At 38.3% G+C, this 25,320-nt stretch overlaps 1 pseudogene; it reads left to right on the forward strand.

The window, feature by feature from the left end:
• The first annotated feature begins 4,606 nt into the window (after nucleotides 1–4,606).
• On the forward strand, nucleotides 4,607–7,018 carry LOC110129373 (MAGUK p55 subfamily member 7-like; annotated as a pseudogene).
• Nucleotides 7,019–25,320: the final 18,302 nt, after the last annotated feature.

The raw sequence follows: 25,320 nt of genomic DNA on the forward strand, positions 1-25,320 counted from the left end.
ACTCTGTGGGATCCCATGTACAGCAGCCCACCGGGATCCTCCATCCACAGGATTCTCCGGGCAAGAATACTGGAGTCGGTTGCCATTTCCTTCTCCAGTTAGCACTGCTACAGGGTATATGAAAATTTTTAAGATAGTATATCCTAAGAGTTCTCATCACAAAAAGAAAAATTCCTTTTTCTTCTCTTTTTAAAAATTTTGTATCTATATGAGGGCTTCCCCAGTGGCTCAGATGGTAAAGAATCCGTCTGCCAATGCAGGAGACATGGGTTCGATCCCTGATCCGGGAAGATCACACATGCTACAGAGCAACTAATAAGCCCACATGCCACAACTATTGAGCCTGTGCTCCAGAGCCCAGGACCCACAACTACTGAGTCCATGTGCCAAAACTAATGAAGCCTGTGTGCCCTAGAGCCAATGGTCCCCAACAAGAGAAGCCACCGCAATGAGAAGCTCACGCACGGCAACTAGAGAGTAGTCCCTGCTTGCCACAAGTAGAGAAAAGCCTACACACGCAACGAAGACCCAGTATTTCCAAAAATAAATAAATAAAAACCTCTTATTAAAAAATTCTATATCTATATGAGATGATGAATATTAACTAAACCTTGTAGTAATCATTTCACAATATATGTGAGTCAAATCATGATGCTATGTACTTTAAACTTATACAGTGCTATATCTCAATTATACCTCAATAAAAACCAGGGGGAAAAAAATGAGAGCTAAAAGATAAGTACAGTAAAAGTAAGCTAAATAAAAGAAAGTGTTGCTCAGTTGTGTCTGACTCTTTGCAACCTCATGTAACCCGCCAGGCTCCTCTGTCCGTCAAGTTTTCCAGGCAAGAATACTGAAGTGGACAGCCATGCCCTCCTCCAGGGGATCTTCCTGATCCAGGGGATCGAACCCGGGTCTCCCACATTGCAGGAAGATACTTTACTATCTGAGCCACCAGGGAAGTCAAGCTAGGTAAAGAGGGAGGCAAAAAGTATCACAGACAGAGGAAACACTGTGTGCAAAGATTGGGATTTGAGAAAGAGCAGCATCCATGGTAGATACGATTCATAGCCTCAATATCTTTTCTTGCCCAGAATATGATTTCAAGTTTGTTCAGATATCCAAATAGATCTCTGGATAATCAGGAGAATTTTGATTAGTTTAAACTAGTGTGTGGCATTTCCTTGCTGACTATTAATTTGTTCATCCCAATACAATTTTAAGGGAAAGACGTAGTCCATGCTTCAAGGAGAGATTTTCCTTTCTCTCTGCTGCTGGATGTGATTTCAAAAAAAAAAAAAGCAACAACTTATAACCCTTATTTCCCTTGCTACACCAGCCTTAACATGCCAAACTGTATAGAGTTTAACACAAAACTGAAATAAATTGAAATATTTCATAGTAGTAATTGAGTGACAATTGATTTCTATCATATCTAGAGCTTTCCATTCTTTGGACCTCTAATTTTAGTTCATATTCTCATTACTTGAGCTAGTTTGAGTAGGTGTTTTCTATCTAAAGTCACAAGTATTCTGACTGATAGAGTATTTGACAGGGTAGAAGCAATTCAGTATAACAAGACTACGAAGTAAAACAAAATACAGCTGGAGAAGTAGGCAGAGGCAAAGTCTGTGGGCCTTGTTTCTGCAGGCAATACACACTAAGTTCAGGGCATCTATATAGAAAGAGTTCTTCCACCAAACAGGCACACAATGAGGGATAGAAAAATATAGCAGACTTATGACATTTAGAACTTTGTTCTTATAAACACCAAAGCTCAGTCCATTTAGTTACTTTATTGTGGTTACACTACATCCATTTTATTTTTATTCTACATCAGAGATAAGTTATATATTTTGTGAGGGTTGAGTAACTGCCTTTTGAGTACAGTAAGGGATATGGAAATAATACTGGAGAGCTTGATACTGTTTAGTGGTCACAGTCAAATCCTAAAGGCCTTTAAAAAATTTTTCCAGAATGAAAAAAAAAAATGTAATAAGGTAGGGAGAACTGATCTAGGAGATCAAAACCTTCCAATTACATGAAGAACAGATCAAATAAAATGAAAAACCGAAGTTTAGAAGAAAACTGTGAAGTGCTCGGACCTGGTGCACTGGGAAGACCCAGAGGAATCGGGTGGAGAGGGAGGTGGGAGGGTGGATCGGGATGGGGAATACATGTAAATCCATGGCTAATTCATGTCAATGTATGACAAAAACCATTACAATATTGTAAAGTAATTAGCCTCCAACTAATAAAAATAAATGATAATAAATAAATTAAAAAAATTAAAAAAAATGAGAAGAAAACTGTGAGCTGAAAAAGGTCAATATAATACAAAATAAATTAGGCAAGATCAGATATTTCCTGATTAAATTTTTTAAATTCATGGTAAGACTTATGAATATCTAGCTATGTAAAACATTACCCTATTTACATTACTGATAGTGTCAGGAGAATCAAGAAATACCATTTCATACCTAACATTGACAAGATAAATATAGGTATATACATGGCAGAAGCCAACACAATATTGTAAAGCAATTATCCTCCAATTAAAACTAAATTTAAAAAAGCACTTTCATCTAAAAAAATAAATTTTAAATACAAAGGTAAATTTATAAGATGCTTAATTTCTTCCAAATATCTGAACAAAAACCAAAGAAAAATATAGTACATTAAATCAACAGCATAAGGATATGAAAATATTAAAGCAAAAAGAGGCTATTGAGGATAAAGCAAATGTAAATGAGTTAATGCCTCTAATAAAGTTTCAGACTGAATTGATAAGAAAATACTATTTGCAACTTATGAGAGACATCTAAAGTGCCTTAGAAGTTAAAACTATTTTTTAAATGAGCAAAGATATAATAGAAAAATATAATAAAATGTATAGGTGGTGATGAATAATAATCAAAGAAGAATTCAATAAATGAGGCAGAGTCACTTTACATTGAAAAACTAGGATATGGTCAGTGAATAGCCTTACATAGTAATTAACAGTGTGGCCAGATTCTGCACTACTATTTTCACATGCATTAACTAATTTAATGTTCAGAACATCACAATGTGGTAGACATGGTAACTATTTCCATTTTACAGATGAAAAAACTAAGCACAGAGAAGTTCAATGAATTGTTCAAAGTACTCACTGTTAAGAGCACATATGGGATTTGGACCTAGGTCTTTATGACTCGAAGAGCACTGAGACACTACTTTATTGTATCTGAAAGGTTAGTCCTTGCTTACTAAAAATGCAAACTCCAGGAGTCACCTCAGATGTATCCTAGAGCTCTGAAATTTGCATTTTAACAAGTACTCCAGTCGATTCTTATGCATGCTAAAATTTGAGAGCTGCTGCACTACATGTGCTAAGTCCAAGAAACTGAGAGAAACACAATTGAAGTGGAAATCTCTAATCCGCCCTTTCTGTCTTAGATTAAGTAGAAAGAACAATAAATGATCTAAATATTAATCAGGCTGTCATAGCAAACTTAAAAAAGACTACAGAGACTATATATTACTTTCAACCACTCTTTTTACATTTATAAAATTGATCATACATTAGATTCTAAAAGAACACAAATTCCAAAATCCGTTGATGATAAAGACCACAGTATTTGATCACAATGTGCTAAAACTAAAACTTAACAACAATTGAAAGGAAAAGACACAACTAGTTATAATTAAAAGCAAAACACATTCCTAAATAACTACAGATTGTCCCTAACTTAACAATGGTCAGACTTAAGATATTTTGACTTTACAGTGGTGCAAAAGCAGTACACACTGAGTAGAAACTGTACTTCAAATTTTATATTTTGATCTTTTCCTGGGCTAGTGATATGTGGTGTGATATGCTTTCATGATGCTGGGCATGGCAGCCAGCCCCAGGTCCCTGTCAGTCAAGAGATCATGAGGATAAACAACTGATACACAAACACAAATTCAAACACAATTCTGTTTTTCACTTTCAATACAGTATTGAATAAGTTACAAGAGATATTCAATACTTCATTATAAAATAGGCTTTGTGTTAGATTATTTTGAACAAATGTAGGCTAATGTAAGTGTTCTAACTACACTGAAGGTAGGCTAGGTTAAGTGAAGATGTTCTGGAACTCAGGTGTCTTAGATGCATTTTTGACTTAACAATATCTTCAACTTATAATGGGTTTAGTGAGATGTAGCTTCATGGTAAGCTGAGGAAGGTCTGTATTTAGTCAACTAAGAAAACCCAAAGATACACCTATAGAACTACAATGAGAATAATAAACATAAAAATGTTTGAGTCCACCCGCCAAAATGAGAAAGATAGAAAATAACAAGTGTTGGGCTCGTGAGTCCTGCGCCTGCCACGGCAGCACTGAACCCGCAGGCTGCTTGATTGTCCTTAGCGGTGGCCGCGGTTGCAGCCTCGGTACTTCGGCCCGGCCTGCAGACACCAGAGAGGGCGCTCCTGTCGTGGCCATGACCACCCGGAGCAGAAATGGCCTGCACGGGGACACACAGACCTTGGTAGTCAGCCTGGGAGTGGCTGCAGGGGTTGGCATCTTGGCCGCCTTCCAGGGGAGTGAGTTGGCAGCACCCGGCTGGCCCCAGCATCATGCCCGCTCTGTCCACAGGCTCAGGGAGCGACGCAGGTCTGTATGAGCTGTTGGTGGCTCTGCCAGCCCAGATGCAGCCACACATGAACAGCCAGAAAGACCCGACCTTCCTCTGGGATGTGTTCGGTGAAAAAAGCCTGCATTCACTAGTTAAGATTCATGAGAAACTTCACTACTAGGAGAAACAGAACCCCGTGCCCATCCTCCAGGGCGCGGCAGCCTTGGCCGATGACCTGGTGGAGGAGCTTCAGAACAAGCCAATAAACAGTGAGATCTGAGAGGGGCTGAGAAACTACTGTCAAAACCCAAGGTGAAGGCTTTGCTCTCTGTGCATGACACTGTGGCTCAAAAGAATTATGATCCTGTGTTGCCTCCTATGCCCGATGACATTGACAATGAGGAAGACTCGGTGAAAATCATCTGCCTGGTCAAAAATAGAGAACCACTGGGAGCCACTATTAAAAAGGATGAACAGACTGGGGCCATCGTGGTGGTCAGGATCATGAGAGGATGAGCTGCAGACAGAAGTGGTATTATTCAAGTTGGCGATGAATTTAGGGAAGTGAATGGGATACCTATCGAGGGTAATGATCCAGGAAATAATCTCAATCTTGGCTCAGTCTCAGGGTGCAATAACATTCAAGATTATACACAGCATCAAAGAAGAGGCACCATCGAAGGAAGGCAAGATGTTTATCAAAGCTGTCTTTGACTACGACCCTAATAAGGATAAAGCAATTCCATGTAAGGAAGCTGGGCTTTCTTTCAAAAAGGGAGATCTTCTTCAGATTATGAGCCAAGATGATGCAACATGGTGGCAAGCAAAGCATGAAGGAGATGCCAACCCCAGAGCAGGACTGAATCCCTCTAAACCTTTCCAGGAAAGGAGACTGGCTCTGAGACGACCAGAAATATTAGTCCAGCCCCTGAAAGTTTCCAGTAGGAAATCATCTGGTTTTAGAAGAACTTTTCATCTTAGTAGGAAAGATAAGAAAACAAATAAGTCCATGTATGAGTGCAAGAAGAGTGACCAGTATGACACAGCCAATGTGCCCACGTATGAGGAAGTAACACCCTATCACCAGTAGACAAACAAGAAATACAGACTTGGTTGGTCTTGGTTGGTCCTGTTGGAGTAGATTTGAATGAAGTGAAACGAAAGCTGCTGATCAGTGATACACAGCAATACGGTGTGACAGTGCCCTATACCACCAGACCAAGAAGAAGCCAGGAGAATGATGGTGTTGAATATATTTTCATTTCCAAGCATTTGTTTGAGAGGAAATAAGTTTATTGAATATGGTGAATATAAAAACAACTATTGCACCACAAGTATAGACTCAGTTTGGTCTGTCCTGGCTAAAAACAAAGTTTGTTGGATGTTCAGCCTCATACAATGAAACACTTAAGGATACTAGAATATAAGCCATATGTGATATTTATAAGGCCTCTGTTGATAGGGCATTTGAGGGAGACAAGAAAAAATGCAAAGATTATGTCAAGCAGAGACGACCAAGGTGCTGCAAAGCCCTTTATGGAAGACAGCTTTCAAGAAATGATTAAATCTGCCCAGATAATGGAGAGTCAGTATGGTCATCTTTTTGACAAAACTATAGTAAATGATGGCTTAAAGCTCAATATTCAGAAAACTAAGATCATGGCATCTCGTCCCATCACTTCATGGTAAATAGATGGGGAAACAGTGGAAACAGTGGTAGACTTTATTTTTTTGGGTTCTGAAATCACTGCAGATGGTGACTACAGCCTTGAAGTTAAAAGACACTTGCTCCTTGGAAGAAAAGCTATGACCAACCTAGAAAGCATATTAAAAAGCAGAGACATTACTTTGCCAACAAAGGTCCGTCTAGCCAAGGCTATGGTTTTTCCAGTAGTCATGTATGGATGTGAGAGTTGGACTATAAAGAAATCTGAGCCCTGAAGAATTGATGCTTTTGAACTGTGGTGTTGGAGAAGACTCTTGAGAGTCCCTTGGACTGCAAGGAGATCCAACCAGTCTATCCTAAAGGAAATCAGTCCTGAATGTTCATTGGAAGGACTGAAGCTGAAACTCCAATACTTTGGCCACCTGATGTGAAGAGGAGACTCATTGGAAAAAACCTTGATGCTGGGAAAGATTGAAGGTGGCAGGAGAAGGGGTCGACAAAGGATGAGATGGTTGGATGGCATCACCGACTCAATGGACATGAGTTTGAATAAACTCCAGGAGTTGGTGATGGACAGGGAGGCCTGGCGTGCTGCAGTCTATGGGGTCGCAAAGAGTCGGACATGACTGAGTGACTGAACTGATAGTAAATGATGATCTTGCTGTGGCCTTCAATGAGCTGAAAAGAACTTTTGACAAATTGGAGACAGATACGCATTGGGTTCCAGTGAGCTGGTTACATTCATAACTAAGGGAAGTTTTCCTAATTATCTTTTTTTTTTTTTTTTGTAGAGTGCATGATTAAATCAGTTACCATTTTGGTGGTAGGGTTTTTTAAATCTATATCACTGTTAGAGATGTACAATCTTGGTTAAAACTGAATATTTGTTTTGTTTGTATCTTTTTACAGTCTTATTTCAAACACAGTGTTTGAGTATGAGATCCAGAATTAAAATGTGCTCAGTACTGTATTCTGAGCAGAACTTTGAATCTTCTGACTGTCTTGAATACAGAGCTCTACCTCCAAAAGGAGGTTGAACTTTTTATAGAGAAAGTTAGCTAGAGAATATACATGGGTGTCCAGTGCTTCCACTGGTCTCAGATGTGGTCGCTGCCTTTGCATTTGCATGTTCGCCATTGAAGATGCTAAGCTTACAGAGTTGAGCAACTCAAGACAAGACAGTTTAGGTGTATTTTGGGTGGATCATCGTAGATGCACCTGGACTGGCATTAAGGTGGAGTCCTCTTACTATCCTAAAAGTGCAACCGTTTCTCTTACATAGATGCAGTTTAGTCACAGTGTGTGCACTCAAGAATCTCTCTTTAAAGGATACTAGTGATCTTCAGTGAGTAAATTATATAGCTCAAAATACTAGAAATGTGCATAGTTGTATAAGAGAATATGTGTCTCATTCTTGCATGCAATAAGACCCTGCCACTCAGAATCATCGCATCTGTGACTTTCAAACAGAAAAAAATTTTTTCTTTTGATTTGTAAAGAGAGTTTAGATGTCCTGTTTAAAGAAAAATAAGTGTAGTGAAATTTTATATATTTTTATCAAGTATTTGAAAGGCATATTTTTAAAAATTATCATATGAGGCTATTCATAAAACAAATTGTATGTAAAGATGTCGTAATTTAAAATAGTAGCTTTTTAAGTCAGGGTCAACATTCCATGTAAATATTTTGACCTTTGTTTGTACTCAGATCCACACGTGCGCTCTGTGCACATCTGATAACATGACTCACCAGGTTTCATACCTGATACACAATCGCAGCTAAATAGTTAGATAACCAATGTTACCTGACAGCCTAATCCAAACATCAAGTTCTAAGTTAATTAAGTAAATAGCAACCAATACAGTTTAAAAAGGGGTTTGGGATTGCCAAGTCTAATACTGAAGCCATACTTCATGGTTGTGTGGCTGGTCTAAGAAAGTACAAGTCTTCCTTGGATGGTTTGGGTAGGATATTCTTTTTGAACACTGATTGAAATTTCCAATAAATTGACTTCCTAGGGAATGAATTATAATTTAGGTAGTCCGAATTCTTTGTTCAGAAATAGAACATGATTTGTTTTTGTTTTTTGTCTCAATTCTTTACTGTGGAGGTAGAGATCATGTAATAAAAATAGAATCCCTTTTGGTGGTGGGGGTGGTGATGGAAGTGTTTAGAAATATAATTGTCCAATCTCTCTCCCTTTTTTACACTAAAGCTGAACAATATTTTTTAAAATAATGGAAAGGGGAAATTCAGCAATTTGAAAAATCTTTCAGCAGTAGTACACATACATGGCCTTGCTGGTGACGTCCACATGGCCATCCTGATGCTTAGAAAGAGATTCAGTCTCTCTTTAATTTAGTAAGGCAGGGCTAGTAGCTCCATGGGCTTGGTGATAAGTGTTGCAAAGGGCTCTTGATCCTGTGCTTGGTGTACCCCTGGATCCCTCTTGAGGGAGGAGAGACTGGTTCTTTAGGCAGCCTGCTCCCAAGACAATGTCAGCCACTATCTGAGAGAACAGGAATATTTATTTTTTTAAGTCCAAATATTTAATATCCAAGATTAAGAAGATAAGTCTGTATTCCCATCATTAACAAACTGGACTCTGTTTGCTTTTTTTTTAAGGTAAAACTGAAATACCATTTTTTACCATTATTTTACTTAGCAGTATAGACATTATTGATATCTTTAAGGCTGATCTTCCTGGTATCATGTAATGACTGAATGTATCTAACTTGTAATAATTTAAAGTTGACAAGCATATAAAGGAAAACTATGTTGTTAAAAGTTTCCTGAAGATATAGATTTTTATTTATTTTCTTTTTGACTAGTTAGAGTTTACAATTACAAGTAATGGGAAAATTTGAGCATAATAAAGTATCTTCAAATTAAAAAAAAATAACAAGTGTTGACAAACTATAGAGCAAGTGAAACTGTCACTCATTTCTAATGGGAGTGAAATAGGTGTAATCACGTCAGAAAATGCTTTGCAGTATCTACTTATGCTAAAATTATATGTGTGCTCTATGATACACCAATTCCTCTCTTATATTAGTAACCAAAACACTGTGTTCAAGTGCTCATGCATACTCAGTTGTGCTGACTTTCTGCTGCCCCATAATCTGTAGCCTGCCAGGCTCCTCTGTCTATGAGATTTCCCAGGCAAGAATATTGAAGTGTCTTGCCATTTCCTACTCTGGGGGAAATCTTCCTAACCCAGGGATTGAACCTGTGTTTCCTGCATTGACAGATTCTTTACCATTGAACTACCTGGGAAACCTGTTCATGTGCTCAGTTCGGTTCAGTTCAGTTCACTTGCTCAGTCAGGTCCGACTCTTTGCGACCCCATGGACTGCAGCATGCTAGGCCTCCCTGTCCATCACCAATGGCTGGAGTCTATGCAAACCCATGTCCATTGAGTCAGTGATGCCATCCAACCATCTCATGCTCTGTTCTCCCCTTCTCCTCCTGCCCTCAATCTTTCCCAGTCTTTTCAAATGAGTCAGCTCTTCACATCTGGTGGCCAAAGTATTGGAGTTTCAGCTTCAACATCAGTCCTTCCAATGAACACCCAGGACTGATCTCCATTGGGATGGACTGGCTGGATCTTGTTGCAGTCCAAGGGACTCTCAAGAGTCTTCAACACCACAGTTCAAAAGCATCATTTCTTTTGTGCTCAGCTTTCTTTATAGTCCAACTCTGACATCCATACATGCCTACTGGAAAAAACCATAGCCTTGACTAGACTGACTTTTATCAGCAAAGTAATGTCTCTGCTTTTTAATATGCTATCTATGTTGGTCATAACTTTCATTCCAAGGAGTAAGCGTCTTTTAATTTCATGGCTGCAGTCTCCATCTGCAGTGATTTTGGAGCCCTCCCAAAATAATGTCAGCCACTGTTTCCCCATCTATTTGCCATGAAGTGATGGGACTGGATACCATGATCTTAATTTTCTGAATGTTGAGTTTTAAGCCAACTTTTTCACCCTTCTCTTTCACTTTCATCAATAAGCTCTTTAGTTCTTCACTTTCTGCCATAGGGTGGTGTCATCTGCATATCTGAGGTCATTGATCATTCTCCTAGCAATCTTGATTCCAGTTTGTGCTTCATCCAGCCCAGCGTTTCTCCTGATGTACTCTGCATATGAGTTAAATAAGCAGGCTGACAATATACAGCCTTGATGTACTCCTTTTCCTATTTGGAACCAGTCTGTTGTTCCATGTCCAGCTCTAACTGTTGCTTCCTGACCTGCATACAGGTTTCTTAAGAGACAGGTCAGGTGGTCTGATATTCCCATCATTTCAAAATTTTCCACAGTTTATATTGTGATCCACACAGTCAAGGGCTTTGGCATAGTCAATAAAGCAGAAATAGATGTTTTTCTGGAACTCTCTTGCTTTTTTGATGATCCAATGGATGTTGGCAATTTGATCTCTGGTTCCTCTGCCTTTTCTAAAACCAGCTTGAACATCTGGAAGTTCACGGTTCACATATTGCTGAAGCCTGGCTTGGAGAATTTTGAGCATTACTTTACTAGAGTGCAATTGTGCGGTAGTTTGAGCATTCTTTGGCATTGCCTTTCTTTGGGATTGAAATGAAAACTGACCTTTTCTAGTCTTGTGGCCACTGATGAGTTTACCAAATTTGCTGACATATTGAGTGCAGCACTTTCACAGGACCATCTTTAGGACTTGATATAGCTCAACTGGAATTCCATCACCTCCACTATCTTTGTTCTTAGTGATGCTTCCTAAGGCCCACTTGACTTCACATTCCAGGATGTCTGGCTCTAGGTGAGTGTGAGTGATCACACCATTGTGATTATCTGGGTCATGAAGTTCATATGCTCACCAGCCCCCAAATATAAATTTCCTAAATACTCAATTTAGAATGGATAAACAAATTGTGGTATGCTTACACAACTGAATATTACAGAGTAAGAGACATAACAACCTACAGCTAACTATATGAAAAAATACAGATGAATTTTATAAATATAATGTTGCATGAAAGAAAGAACCACATACAAATGCATACATTCTGTATAACTACAAAAACAGTCAAAGCTAATCTATGCTGTTATAAATTAAGACAGTGGTTACTTTGGTGGTAGTGACTAGAAAGTGTTCTGAAAGGGGCTTCTGGGATGCTGGTATTATACATGTGTAAATAGAAAGAGAGCATGATGCAAAATTATTTATGTTTCTACTTTTAGAAAATATATATTTTTGAATATACATGAAAACATTCGTGTAGTAGACAGAATAATGCCTGCCTCCCCAACCAAAGATGCCTATCTTTCTCTCTCCTAGAAGTGTTAGTCACAAAATTCATGTTGCTGTCCAAGGGATTCTCCAGGTAAGAATACTGGGGTGGGTTGCCATTCCCTTCTCCAGGGGATCTTCCCAACCCAGGGAACAAACCCGTCTACTACCTTGCAGGTGATTCTTTACTGTCTGAGTCGCCACAGAAGCCCCTAAAGATGCCTTTGAGTGCCCTGATTTTCAAAATCTGTGAGTATGTTCCCTTACGTGGAAGAAAGAACTTTGCACATGTGTTTATGTTTAAGGGCCTTAAAATGGGGAGATTATCCTGGATTATTTGAACGAGCTCAATCTAATAACATGGGTCTTTCAAAGCAGAGAATCCTTCCCCTCTGTGGTCAGAGGGAGCTATATTTATGGAAAGCACAGAGAGATAACATTGCTGGCTTTGGAGGAAAGAGAACTTTAGCCAAGGAATGTCGGTGACCTCCAGAAGCTTAAAAATGAAATAAAATGAATTTTTGTCCAGAGCCTCCAGAAAGGAAAGCCGCCCTGTAGGCACCTTGATTTTTAGCCCCCTAAGACCTTAATCTGATTTGTGACATACAGAATTGTAAAATAATAAGTCTGTATTATTTCAAGTCTCTGTTTTTGATGATTTGTTATGGTAGCCTCAAAGAGAAACCTAACAATGCAGTTTGGAAGAAAATAACACCAAGACGAGTGTAATTAGAGTGATTGTCTCTGGGTAGTGGAATTACAGGTGATTTTTACTATGATGTTTTTCTTATGCACATTTAATTATTTCCTTCAGATTTCTTGAAGTGGAATTATTGAGTCAAAGGCTACAAATATTTGTAAGTGCCTTGAAATTCAATGTGAATTCCCTTTAAAAAAGGTTGTACCAATTCCTACTCCTATCTAATATTTCTTTTTGCTGAAACTTTTGGTGACTTGGTTATGCCAGTTCTCTCTCATTCACTTTATGAGCCCCAAGTAAATAAATAAAACAACAGTAAAATACAGAGCTGAGAAAAGAAGCAAAACTGAAATACAAGTCAGATACTCTATTTTCACATTACCTTGTAACATATATCTTTGGGGCCACTTCACCATACAGAGCATGCTCATGGATGATGCTTCTAAGCCACTCAAGGTTCTCTTAGGACTTCAGTTTAGTATTAGTACTTACTTTCTCACCACTCTATTGAAATTAAGAAGGGCCAGCAGCTTCTTCAAAGTTTCAGAATAGCTTCTTCTTGGAACATCCTGAAGTGCCCTTCCTTTTCAAAAGCCATTTCTTTAGAACATAACCTCCCTTCTAGCCTTTTTTTTTCTTTCTTTCTTTGCTGCCTCATACCTCTCTCCCTGAGATTCTCTCTGCAACAGGTTTCCAAAGCGAGTCTCTAAGTATCTGAGGTTTTAACAAGTTGGTACTTCTCTAGGACTTGATGCGTCTCTCCCTGTGGGGGAGGGGAGGGCATGCTTTTTCAGCTGATTCAAATCAAGACACTCACCCTATAATGGAAAAGCTATAAAAAGAATGTGTGTATACATATGTATAACTGAATCACTTTGCTGTACAGCAGAAACTAATGCAACATTGTAAATCAACTATACTTCAATTTTAAAAATTTAAAAAGAAATATTTCAATGAATCTTAAAAAAAAAAAAAAGACACTCCAGCTGGTAAGTAATTTTAAGGTATGGATTCAAGAGACAAATTTTGAAATTGAAAAAAATACATGTGATCCTTATAATTTGCTGTACTGTATGTTTCTAAAAACTATTATAAAATGAATTAAGCATGTATTATCACATAAAAAATGCAGCTATTATGATCCTAAGTCAAAGGCATGAAAAATAGAATACATATTCCACATTAAATTAATAATACTTTCTTAGAACTTAGAAGACACATGAGGAGGATGATTTAAATAACCCATTTGTCTTTTAAAAAGCTGTTCAAGTAATTTCCAGCTGATGTGTACTTTTTGTTTTGATAAATCTCCCAACACTAAGGAGTGACATTTAAAAATCATTCCTCTGACCTTAGAAATGCTCTCAAGTACTAAGTGCTCAACCGATGTTTGCTGTTCTTGATGATGATGGTATTTTCAGACCAAAAAACATGTTCAAATCTAAGGACTGACTCATCATTTCTCCCCGTCATCCTCTCCTGCTGCTCTCAGTTTATTTAAAACTGCAAATAGAGCTAGTCAACTTGGATTGCTGTTAACAGGAAGCACTGCTGCCGCTGCGAAGTCGCTTCAGTCGTGTCCAACTCTGTGCGACCGCATAGATGGCAGTCCACCAGGTTCTGTCATCCCTGGGATCCTCCAGGCAAGAACACTGGAGTGGGTTGCCATTTCTTTCACAGGAAACACTAAGTGCTGTTAAATCTTTTTTAAAAAAATGATTTTATTTATTTTTTAAATACCAGCCTTCATTACCAAAGTGGTAGAGCAGCAGCTGTATTCAGTGGGATTATTTCAGTGTGACTGCCCTACTGTAGGGGGCTTCCCAGGTCACACTAGTAGTAAAGAACCTGCCTGTCAATACAGGAGACATAAGAGATGTGGGTTCAATCCTTGGGTTGGGAAGATCCCCTGGAGGAGGGCTTGGCAACTCACTGCAATATTCTTGCCTGGAGAATCCCATGGACACAGGAGGCTGGCAGGCTACAGTCTATAGGGTTGCACAGAGTCAGACACAACTAAAGCAACTAGGTATGTCCAGCCTGGCATTTCCCATGATGTACTCTGCATATAAGTTAAATAAGCAGGGTGACAATACACAGCCTTGACATACTCCTTTCCCAATTTGGGACCAATCTGTTTTCCATGTCCAGTTCTAACAGTTGCTTCTTGACCTGCATACAAATTTCTCAGGAGGCAGATCAGATGGTCTGGTATTCTCATCACTTGGAGAATTTTCCACAGTCTGTTGTGATCCACACAGTCAAAGGCTTTGGCATAGTCAATACAGCAGAAGTAGATGTTCTTCTGGAACTCTCTTGCTTTTTTGAAGATCCAGTGGATGTTGGCAATTTGGTCTCTGGTTCCTCTGCCTTTGCTAAATCCAGCTTGAACAGCTGGAAGTTCACTGCTCACGTACTGCTGAATCTTGGCTTGGAGAATCTTGAGCATTACTTTGCTAGCGTGTGAGATGAGTGCAATTGTGCAGTAGTTTGAACATTCCTTGGCATTGCCTGTCTTTGGGATTGGAATGAAAACTGACCTTTTCCAGTCCTCTGGCCACTGCTGAGTTTTCCAAATTTGCTGGCATATTGAGTGCAGCACTTTCACAGCATCATCTTTTCGGATTTGAAATAGCTCAACTGCAATTCCATCACCTCCACTAGCTTTGTTCAGAGTGATGCTTCCTGAGGCCCTCCTGACTTCACATTCCAGGATGTCTGGCTCTAGGTGAGTGATCACACCATCATGAATATCTGGGTCATGAAGATCTTTTTTCTATACTTCTTCTGTGTATTCTTGCCACCTCGTCTTAATATCTTCTGCTTTTGCTAAGTCCATATAATTTCTGTCCTTTATTTTGCCCATATTTGCATGTAATGTTCCCTTGGAATCTCTAATTTTCTTGAAGATATTTCTAGTCTTTCCCATTCTATTGTTATCCTCTATTTCTTTGCACTGATCACTGAGGAAGACTTTCTTATCTCTCCTTGCTATCTTTGGAGCTCTGCATTCAAATGGGTATATCTTTCCTATTCTCCTTTGCCTTTTGCTTCTCTTCTTTTCTCAGCTATTTGTAAGCTATTTTGCATTTCTTTTTCTTGGGGATGGTCTTGATCCCTGCCTCCTGTACAATGTCATGAACCTCTGTCCATAGTTCTTCTGGCACTCTGTCTATCAAATCTAATCTCTTGAATCTATTCATCACTTCCACTGTATAATCATAAGGGATTTGATTTAGGTCATACCAGAATGGTCTAGTCATTTGCTATGACCCATGTGTTCTCTTGGCAAAACTCTGTTAAACCTTGCCCTGCTTCATTCCGTACTCCAAGGCCAAATTTGCTTGTTACTCCAGGTATCTCTTGACTTCCTACTTTTGCATTCCAGTCCCCTATAATGAAAAGTACATCTTTATGGTTGTTAGTTCTAGAAGGTCTTGTAGGTCTTCATAGAAACATTCAACTTCAGCTTCTTCAGCATTACTGGTCGGGTCATAGACTTGGATTACCGTGGTACTGAATGACTTGCCTTGGAGATGAAAAGAGATCATTCTGTCATTTATGAGATTGCATCCAAGTACTGCATTTTGGACTCTTTTGTTGACTATGATGGCTACTCCATTTCTTCTAAGGGTTTCTTGCCCACAGTAGTAGATATAATGGTCATCTGAGTCAAATTCACCCATTCCAGTCCATTTTAGTTTGCTGATTCCTAAAATGTCGATGTTCATTCTTGCCATCTCCTGTTTGACCACTTCCAATTTGTCTTGATTCATGGACCTAACATTCCAGGTTTAGATGTGATATTGCTCTTTACAGCATCACCATCACCCGTCACATCCATGACTGGGTGTTGTTTTTGCTTTGGATCTTTCTCTTCAATCTTTCTGGAATTATTTCTCCACTGACCTCCAGGAGCATATAGGGCACGTACCAACTTGGGGAATTCATCTTTCAGTGTCCTATCTTTTTGCCTTTTCATACTGTTCATGGGGTTTTCAAGGCAAGAATACTGAAGGGTTTGCCATTCCCTTCTCCAGTGGGCCACATGTTGTCCAAACTCTCCACCATGACCTGTCCATCTTGGGTGGCCCTACACAGCATGGTTCATATTTTATTTGAGTTTGACGAGGCTGTGGTACCTGTGACCAGATCGGTTAGTTTTCTGTGATTGTGGTTTTCAGTCTGTCTGCCCTCGAGAAGGATAAGAGGCTTATGGAATCTTCCTGATGGGAGAGACTGACTGAGGGGGGAACTGGATCTTGTTCTGATGGGTTGGGCCATGCTCAGTAAATCTGTAACCCATTTTTGATATAGTTATCAATGACCCAGTAGTAGAGACACAAAAACCTCCTACAAATGCTTTTGAGATGCATCCTGAGCAATATATATATATATATATATATATATATATATATATATATAAAATTAAGCCTACTTTTTCACTCTCCTCTTTCACTTTCATCAAGTAGCTCTTTAGTTCTTCTTCACTTTCTCCCATAAGGGTGGTGCATATCTGAGGTTACTGATATTTCTCCCGGCAATCTTGATTCCGGCTTGTGCTTCCTCCAGCCCAGTGTTTCTCATGATAACGTAAGTTAAACAAGCAGGGTAACAATATAGAGCCTTGACACATCCCTTTCCTGATTTGGAACCAGTTTGTTTTTCCATATTCAGTTCTAATGGTTGCTTCTTGACCTGCATACCGATTTCTCAGGAGGCAGCTAAGGTGGTCTGGTATTCCTATCTCCTGAACAATTTCCCACTGTCTGTTGTGATCCACACAGTCAAAAGCTTTGGCATAGCCAATAAACAGAAGCAGATGTTTTTCTGGAACTCTCTTGCTTTTTCAATGATCCAACGGATGTTGGCAATTTGATCTCTGGTTCTTCTATCTTTTCTAAAACCAACTTGACCATCTGGAAGTTCACAGTACACGTATTGTTGTTGAACATCTGGAAATTCAACATGAAGTTGTTGAACTTGTTAAAATTGTTGTTCAGGCTTCACATATTGTGAATGTACTGTTCATAATTCACATATATTATGTATATATTTTTTATATAATATAATCTACCAAGTGGTAAATATCATCTTTTAAAAAGGAACTTCCATTTTTCTCTCTATTATGAAGACAGGCATAAGACAGTATCTGATTGTGTTGGACAAAGTGAAAAAGTGAATATATTTGAGTAGAAATAATGTGTGAGCCTCTAAAAAGCAAAGGGAAAATTGAAACAACAAGGCAAGTGCATTGTATAGCTTTATTTTTTTTTTCTTTTTCTTTTTTTTTTCCATTTATTTTTATTAGTTGGAGGCTAATTACTTTACATCATTGCAGTGGTTTTTGTCATACATTGAAATGAATTAGCCATGGATTTACATGTATTCCCCACCCTGGTCCCCCCTCCCACCTCCCTCTCCACCCGATCCCTCTAGGTCTTCCCAGTGCACCAGGCCCAAGCATTTGTCTCATGCACCCAACCTGGGCTGGTGATCTGTTTCACCCTAGATAATATATATGTTTCGATGCTGTTCTCTTGAAACATCCCACCCTCGCCTTCTCCCAGAGTCCACAAGTCTGTTCTATACATTTGAGTCTCTTTTTCTGTTTTGCATATAGGGTTATTGCTACCATCTTTCTGAATTCCATATATATGTGTTAGTATACTGTAATGGTCTTTATCTTTCTGGCTTACTTTGCTCTGTATAATGGGCTCCAGTTTCATCCATCTCATTAGAACTGATTCAAATGAATTCTTTTTAATGGCTGAGTAATATTCCATGGTGTATATGTACCACAGCTCCCTCATCCATTCATCTGCTGATGGGCATCTAGGTTGCTTCCATGTCCTGGCTATTATAAACAGTGCTGTGATGAACATTGGGGTGCACGTGTCTCTTTCAGATCTGGTTTCCTCAGTGTGTATGCCCAGAAGTGGGATTGCTGGGTCATATGGCAGTTCTATTTCCAGCTTTTTAAGAAATCTCCACACTGTTTTCCATAGTGGCTGTACTAATTTGCATTCCCACCAACAGTGTAAGAGGGTTCCCTTTTCTCCACACCCTCTCCAGCATTTATTGCTTGTAGACTTTTGGATAGCAGCCATCCTGACTGGCGTGTAATGGTACCTCATTGTGGTTTTGATTTGCATTTCTCTGATAATGAGTGATGTTGAGCATCTTTTTATGTGTTTGTTAGCCATCTGTATGTCTTCCTTGGAGAAATGTCTGTTTAGTTCTTTGGCCCATTTTTTGATTGGGTCATTTACTTTTCTGGAGTTGAGCTGGAGGAGTTGCTTGTATATTTTTGAGATTAATCCTTTGTCTGTTGCTTCGTTTGCTATTATTTTCTCCCAGTCTGAGGGCTGTCTTTTCACCTTGCTTATAGTTTCCTTTGCTGTGCAAAAGCTTTTAAGTTTCATTAGGTCCCATTTGTTTATTTTTGCTTTTGTTTCTAAAATTCTGGGATGTGGGTCATAAAGGATCCTGCTGTGATTTATGTCGGAGAGTGTTTTGCCTATGTTCTCCTCTAGGAGTTTGATAGTTTCTGGTCTTACATTTAGATCTTTAATCCATTTTGAGTTTATTTTTGTGTATGGTGTTTGAAAGTGTTCTAGTTTCATTCTTTTACAGGTGGTTGACCAGTTTTCCCAGCACCACTTGTTAAAGAGGTTGTCTTTTTTCCATTGTATATCCTTGCCTTCTTTGTCAAAGATAAGGTGACCATAGGTTCGTGGATTTATCTCTGGGCTTTCTATTCTGTTCCATTGATCTATATTTCTGTCTTTGTTCCAGTACCATACTGTCTTGATGACTGTGGCTTTGTAGTAGAGTCTGAAGTCAGGCAGATTGATTCCTCCAGATCCATTCTTCTTTCTCAGGATTACTTTGGCTATTCGAGGTTTTTTTGTATTTCCATACAAATTGTGAAATTATTTGTTCTAGTTCTGTGAAAAATACCGTTGTTAGTTTGATAGGGATTGCATTGAATCTATAGATTGCTTTGGGTAGTATAGCCATTTTGACAATATTGATTCTTCCAATCCATGGACATGGTATATTTCTCCATCTATTTGTGTCCTCTTTGATTTCTTTCATCAGTGTTTTATAGTTTTCTATGTATAGGTCTTTTGTTTCTTTAGGTAGATATACTCCTAAGTATTTTATTCTTTTTGTTGCAATGGTGAATGTTATTGTTTCCTTAATTTCTCTTTCTGTTTTCTGATTGTTAGTGTATAGGAATGCAAGAGATTTCTGTGTGTTAATTTTATATCCTGAAAATTTACTGTATTTGTTGATTAGCTCTAGTAATTTTCTGGTAGAGTCTTTAGGGTTTTCTATGTAGAGGATCATGTCATCTGCAAACAGAAAAAATTTCACTCTTCTTTTCCTATCTGTATTCTTTTACTTCTTTTTCTGTCCTGATTGCTGTGGCCAACACTTCCAAAACTATGTTGAATAGTAGTGGTGAGAGTGGGCACCCTTGTCTTGTTCCTGATTTCATGGGAAATGCTTTCAATTTTTCACCATTGAGGGTGATTCTTGCTGTGAGTTTGTCATATATAGCTTTTATTATGTTGAGGTATGTTCCTTCTATTCCTGCTTTCTGGACAGTTTTAATCATAAATGGATGTTGAATTTTGTCAAAGGCTTTTTCTGCATCTATTGAGATAATCATATGGGTTTTATCTTTCAATTTGTTAATGTGGTGTATTACATTGATTGATTTGCGGATATTAAAGAATCCTTGCATTCCTGGGATAAAGCCCACTTGGTCATGATGTATGATTTTTTTTTATATGTTGTTGGATTCTGTTTGCTAGAATTTTGTTAAGGATTTTTGCATCTATGTTCATCAGTGATCATTGTATAGCTTTAAACCCCACATCTACATCCTTTCAGCAGATGTCTTGCTTTTTTTCTTTTATTAAATACAAGTAGCTTTCCCTCTTCTCTTAATGTCACTCATTCAATTGCCCTTACCCATTTCAATGTCAGGAAGAAGCTCTTCTCATTCAACCTCACTCTTTTCAGGAATATCAGTACTTGTCAACTTCCATTTCACTTGAACATTTCTTACATATTCATTCTCTTCCCTCCACTAACTCATTCCTCTTGGCTGTTAAGCACAATCAAGTCTTTGCAAATCTGGAAAAAAAAAACAACACAAAACTTCACAACTCCCCTTTTCAACCCTGTGACTATTTAAATGGTATTTATCCTTAAGCTAGCACTTACTAAATTTTTACTGTGTTTGGGAAAGTGGATCAAACTCAACTGTTTACATGAGACATTTTATTTAATACTCAAACCTGCCTTACAAAATAGATAATATGATCCTCAATTGACAGAGAAAACTGAGGCGCTTGAGTTTAAGCAACTTACCTCCAAATCATGCAAGTATTTAGTAGTGGAGCTGGGACTTGAAAGCATAACTCTCTGAACCTAAAACTCAAGATCTTAACCACTGTGCTGGGTATTCTTTTTTTCATTCTCTCTTTCTCTCTCCATCTCTCCTTCTCTTTATATACCTCCCTTCCTCTCTCTCTCTCCTTCCTGCTTATCCCTCTTTCCTTTCTTATCTCCCTCTATCTCCCTCTGTTTCTTTTTTCATTTCCTCTTTTTTCAAAAGAATATTCATAGCATCTATGTTTTCTCTACCTCACTCATTAACTTCTGGCAGTGATTTCTGCTTCCACAACTGCATTACAATTATTATATCAAGAAATGCAAAAAGGCAAAATGGCTGTCTGAGGAGGCTGAGAAAAAAGAGAAGCAAAAGGCAATGGAGAATAGGAAAGATATACCCATTTGAATGCAGAGCTCCAAAGATAGCAAGGAGAGATAAGAAAGTCTTCCTCAGAGATCAGTGCAAAGAAATAGAGGAAAACAATAGAATGGGAAAGACTAGAAATATCTTCAAGAAAATTAGAGATTCCAAGGGAACATTACATGCAAATATGGGCAAAATAAAGGACAGAAATTGTATGGACCTAGCAAAAGCAGAAGATATTAAGACGAGGTGGCAAGAATACACAGAAGAAGTATAGAAAAAAGGTCTTCATGACCCAGATATTCATGATGGTATGATCACTCACCTAGAGCCAGACATCCTGGAATGTGAAGTCAGGAGGGCCTCAGGAAGCATCACTCTGAACAAAGCTAGTGGAGGTGATGGAATTGCAGTTGAGCTATTTCAAATCCGAAAAGATGATGCTGTGAAAGTGCTGCACTCAATATGCCAGCAAATTTGGAAAACTCAGCAGTGGCCAGAGGACTGGAAAAGGTCAGTTTTCATTCCAATCCCAAAGACAGGCAATGCCAAGGAATGTTCAAACTACTGCACAATTGCACTCATCTCACACGCTAGCAAAGTAATGCTCAAGATTCTCCAAGCCAAGATTCAGCAGTACGTGAGCAGTGAACTTCCAGCTGTTCAAGCTGGATTTAGCAAAGGCAGAGGAACCAGAGACCAAATTGCCAACATCCACTGGATCTTCAAAAAAGCAAGAGAGTTCCAGAAGAACATCTACTTCTGCTGTATTGACTATGCCAAAGCCTTTGACTGTGTGGATCACAACAGACTGTGGAAAATTCTCCAAGTGATGAGAATACCAGACCATCTGATCTGCCTCCTGAGAAATTTGTATGCAGGTCAAGAAGCAACTGTTAGAACTGGACATGGAAAACAGATTGGTCCCAAATTGGGAAAGGAGTATGTCAAGGCTGTGTATTGTCACCCTGCTTATTTAACTTATATGCAGAGTACATCATGGGAAACACTGGGTTGGATGAAGTACAAGCTGGAGTCAAGATTGCTGGGAGAAATATCAATAACCTCAAATTTGCAGATGACCCCACACTTATGGCAGAAAGCGAAGAAGAACTAAAGAGCCTCTTGATGAAAGTGAAAGAGGAGAGTGAAAAAGTTGGCTTAAAACTCAACATGCAGAAAAGTAAGATCATGGCATCCAGTCCCATCATTTCATGGCACATAGTTGGGGAAACAATGGAAGCAGTGAGATACTTTATTTTTTGGGGCTCCAAAATCACTGCAGATGGTGACTACAGCCATGAAATTAAAAGACGCTTGCTTCTTGGAAGAAAAGCTATGACCAACCTAGACAGCACATTGAAAAGCAGAGAGATTCCTTTGCTGACAGAGGTCTGTGTAGTCAAAGCCATGATTTTTCCAGTAGTCATGTGTGGATGTGAGTTCGACCATAAACAAAGCTGAGCACCGAAGAACTGATGCTTTTGAACTGTGGTGTTGTAGAAGACTCTTGAGAGTCCCTTGGACAGCAAGGAGATCCAACCAGTCAATCCTACAGGAAATCAGTCCTGAATATTCATTGGAAGGACTAATACTGAAGCTGAAACTCCAATACTTTGGCCACCTGATGCGAAGAAATGACTCATTGGAAAAGGCCCTGATGCTGGGAAAGTGTGAAGGCGGGAGGAAGAGGGGATGGCAGAGAATGAGATGGTTAGATGGCATCAGCAACTTGATGGCCATGAGTTTGAGCGTGCTCTGGGAGTTGCTGATGGACAGGGAACCTGGCCTGCTGCAGTCCATGGGCTCACAAAGAGTCAGACACAACTAAGAAACTGAACTGACTGAACTGAATCTTCTAAGCATCAAATGTGAAGTTTTTACCCCCTTCTCTTTATTCCAGTCTTATTTTATTCTACCTTTCTACAGCATTTAACAGAGCCTATCAAAACCATTGTTTTTCTGAATCTTTTTTCCTCTTGACTGTATGAACACTGCACAGTTCTAACTCTAATGTGATCTCTTAAAAAATTCAATTATTTATTCATTCCTTAATCTATTTATTCATTCAGTAAATATTGATTGACTATCTATCATGTGTTGGCCTTGTTCTATATTACCAAGTACAGAACAAAGTTCTGGCCCCCAGAGAGCTTACATTTTAGTGGAGGTCATGAGGCAATACAAAATATTTTTTAGAAAGTAAAGTATATAGTATGTTTATATATAAAAAAGAGGTGTCTTTGGGGAAAGAGCATTCAGGCAGAAGAACAGAAAGTACAAAGTTTTTGAGGTGGGAAGAGCATGGAATCCATTGTTGTTGGAGTACTGTGAGCAGGAGGAGAGAGGTGGTTATGCTGTCAGAGAGGTAGACAGGGACCAGGTTACCTAGAGTCTTATAGAACATAAAAGGAAGTTGGCTTTTGCTTGAAAGTCAGAAAATAAGTCATTGGAGAATTTGAAAAAGTGGTAACATGACATGGCTATTATTTTTAAATAATCACTTTGCATGTTGCCAACAGATGAAAGGAGGACAAAGACAGAAGCAGGAAAACCAATGAAAAGACTATTGTAGTAAATACCAGTGAGCGATAATTATCATTTAAGAAAGCTTGGTAACAGTTGAAGTTGTGATATGTAACTGAATTAGGGATATATTTTGAAGGTAACCTAACAGGATGTGTAATACTAACAGACCATCTGTGTGGTCTGAGACAATGAGAGAAGTCATGAGTTTTGATCTGATTTATTGGAGATCCATGTGTTGTAGAAAAGGAAAATTCTACATGTAATGAATATAAAATTGCAAATAAAAATAAGATATGAAGACAAATATTTATTTTGAATGTGTTGTGGTTTGTTTCCAAGGTGGTCCCCTTTGATCTTGACTGCATCCCAGAATATTTTAACTGTAAATATCATAAAAGATCCTGAGCTAGAACTATCCAGTGAAGCCATTCCTGAATTCCTGACACACAGAAACTGTGTGAGTTACTAAATGTTTTAAGACACTAAGTTTGGGGCTAATTTGTTTTGTAAGAAAAGACATCTAACACAGATTTTGGTGCCAAGAGTGGAACACTACCATAATAAAAACCTAAGGTATGCAGAAACTTTGAAATCAGATAGTAATCAGAGGGTAGAAAGATTTTGATGAAGTGTTATGTTAAGCCTATCATTGCTAAGACTGTTCATAGCATCCTGATGGGCTTTAATGAGGCTTCAGATGAGGGCTTTAAGGAAAGTGGAGAATGTTAGAAACTGCAGGAAAGGGAATCCTTGTTATATACAGGATGAAAAGTTTAGCAACACCATCACCACTCAAGCCTTCACATTAGGGCAGTCTCAGCTGACATCTTAACTACAGCCTCTTAAAAGACCTTGAATGACAGCTACCAAGTTAAGACCCTTTGAACTGTTGACCTACAGATACCTATAGATATTCTTAACCTACAGATATTCTTGACCTACATGTGTTATTGTTTAAGTTTTGGACTCATCTGTTATTGTAGCAATTGAGAGTAGCAGTTGTTTATAGAACAAGAAAAGATATCACAATAAATCATCCATTTTGTTTAAAAAGCTGGCAAATACCACAAACATGACACAAATCCAGGAAAATAACATAATACTCATAGTAATTAACTGTCTGGTACATGCTGTAGTATCTTTTTTTCCCCCCTATAGTTTTTGTCTGCAACTCTTTGAGAAGTCAGTCTATCATGGTTGATCAATTTTTTTTAATTGATAGCATTTGCGCTTTTTTTCACCTCCACATATATTGGTAAAATGTATAAGGATTAAGGATTTTTGTCAAATTTAGGAAACTTCTATCAAGTTTATTTAATTTATAAGCTCTAAGAGTTCAGAGTACTTCAATATTTTTTGTACAGTGCCTAATATTAAATACAATTTGAATTGATGACACTCAGTTTTGCATCAATGTGCTCATTGTAAGTGGCATTATTATGGGTTTTATATTATCTTCATCAATGTCAATATTTTGTATCAAACCAGCAAGAAATTTAAATCTTTTCTTGATATAGTCATGATTCACTTCTCTTCACTTTTTGAACTCTTAAACAATCTAAGAGCCTATTCATTGCTTCTATTCAAAATTTATTTCTTCCTCTTAATGAATTATTGCTTTTGGCATAATCTGGAAAAAACATTTCAATTCACTTCTCAATGTCAGAATAATTTCTATTGATTTCATCACTCATCTTTTTCACATCATCACTTTTGCTTCACATTTCATTAATTTGTTATCTGAATTTTCTATCTGTGCTTTAATAAATAAATTTAA

Source organism: Odocoileus virginianus, chromosome X (genome assembly GCF_023699985.2).
Source record: "Odocoileus virginianus isolate 20LAN1187 ecotype Illinois chromosome X, Ovbor_1.2, whole genome shotgun sequence".
NCBI lineage: Eukaryota > Metazoa > Chordata > Mammalia > Artiodactyla > Cervidae > Odocoileus > Odocoileus virginianus.